Genomic DNA, 2,171 nt, shown 5'->3' with positions numbered 1-2,171 from the left:
TTCATTACCCATTTAAGCCGTCTCCAGCCATTATTAATGGTGTATTTATTACCACAGTTACTCTGTAGCAAAGGACCAAACACATCAACAGCAACTCTCTTAAGTGGTGCTCCAATGCAATACTGCCATGCTGTTTCTTTCGTGGACATTGTAGTTCATGGCACAGTTTATATATTTTACATAAATTCTTGATAGATCTCCATCACCCAACATATTAGAAGTGTTCTCTTTCTCACTCCTGTGTCTTCTTAACACATAAGTATCCAACTATTGAAAGGTTAAAGAAATGACAGAGTATTTGAGAATGTGGAGACTGTGGAAAAGCCAACTAGTCGTTTTTTTTTTGTTTTTGTTTTTTTTTTGTCCAATGATATATTCGTGTTTCTGATATAAAAGTCCTCTTGTAAATATAATTAATCCCAATATGCCCAGCACATCATTTTCTCTTTGGGTTTTAGCTGTATGGAGCTTTTAGTTAAGTGTTGGGCCACATTAGTTCTTCATTATCATTTGTTGATGTCATATCTTTTATTATATTCTGTTGTACTTAAACTGGTCATCTCTATTATCTGGTGCTTCTCTCTCTTTACAATGTTTACATTCTTCATTAACACACGGTATTTGGGATAATGCATCAGCCAGAGTGATGTACAAGATTTAAAATTGACTCTTGGAGTTCTTCGATTCGTTGAATACTTGTACACAATCAGTAGTCCAAGAAAACTTACTTCGCTTTTCAAGTAATTTATGTACAAGGAAAGCTATATCAGAGAATGATTTTACAAAAGAACAATAGTAATATCACAGTCCAAGAAATCCTTTTACCTCATAAACATTCTTTGTTGTTGGCCAATCGTGGACAGAATTAATATCTAATGGATATATATTGCTACTCCTTCTCTGCTGCTATGTGTTCAAGAAAATCATTCGTTAATAGAACAATTCACTTCATGGGATTCAGCTTAAGGTTCCCTTTCCTCAACCAATCCAGAACTTTTCTTAGCTCATCATAAACATTATCAAAGAACTTTCCATTTGTGATTATATCATGTAAGTAGGTGAACCAGTAAGTCAGACAGGACATACTCCATTAATCGTCAAATGTGATAAGATCATTACATAACCCAAATAATAGCATGAAAATTGTCACAATCATTTTTTGCAATAAAACTGTTTCTTCTCTGCATGCTTTGTTCACTTGATTTTGATAATATCCACTCTCAAGATCCAATGTTGAAAACTATTTTTATCCAGATAGAGCATTCAAAGTATAGTCAATCTTTGGCAGTGAATAGGCCTCCTTTTTTGTGGTTTCATTCACCTTTCAGGGGTCCATGCAAAATCTTCAAGATCCATCCTTCTTCTTCACAAGTATAATATGTGATGCTCATGGACTGGTACTCGTTTACATCACTTCTTGTTTCTTCGTGACTTTTATCACTTTAAAGGCCTCAACCTGTTTTGCAAGTGGAAGTCATCATGCTAAGTGAGGTATTGTGGCTGCATCTCCCGTATCAATCTTGTGAGATATTTTATTTGTTCAGTCACTGTCATGAGGTTCACTGGAGAAGATATTTTGATATACAGTGAGTAAGTTATGTAATCTCTGACATTGATCCGCTGTAAGATCCTTACAGTTCCAGTCATACATCTCTCGTAAGGGAGGTGATAATCTATCTTTATGTAAGGAATTAAGATCAGACGTTCAACATCTTTCCTCAAACACGACTACTTCTGAAGTTCTTTGATGTTAAAGTACTACCTGTAAAGACTCCCATCTTGCAATGTTTCATTCAGATTTGACTCCAATTTTATGGTAGATTGTGTTCATGGCTCTAATTATGACATCGTTATTCTTCAGATCCACAAGAAGTTTACCAACTATTAATCCATCAAAACATGCTGAGGTGTTTGGTTCTGTTATGACCCAGATGTATATCAAACAAGTTATCCTATTCAATATGTTGTAGCAGATGATGTTTTAGGTTGGAATTATTGAACTGATGCAGAAGAAAATGTGGCCGATTCAATCTTTACATCTATCAATTCTTTTTCCATGCTTTATTCTGTTCCTTATGTTCTTTTCTATCTCAGTTATATCACTTCATACTTCTTTGATTTTTGTCATTACAGATTTTCCATACTTCATGGATGTATTTCTGTACTTCACC

This window comes from Limulus polyphemus, unplaced genomic scaffold (assembly GCF_000517525.1).
Source record: "Limulus polyphemus unplaced genomic scaffold, Limulus_polyphemus-2.1.2 Scaffold146, whole genome shotgun sequence".
NCBI lineage: Eukaryota > Metazoa > Arthropoda > Merostomata > Xiphosura > Limulidae > Limulus > Limulus polyphemus.
This window is presented reverse-complemented; position numbering follows the sequence as displayed.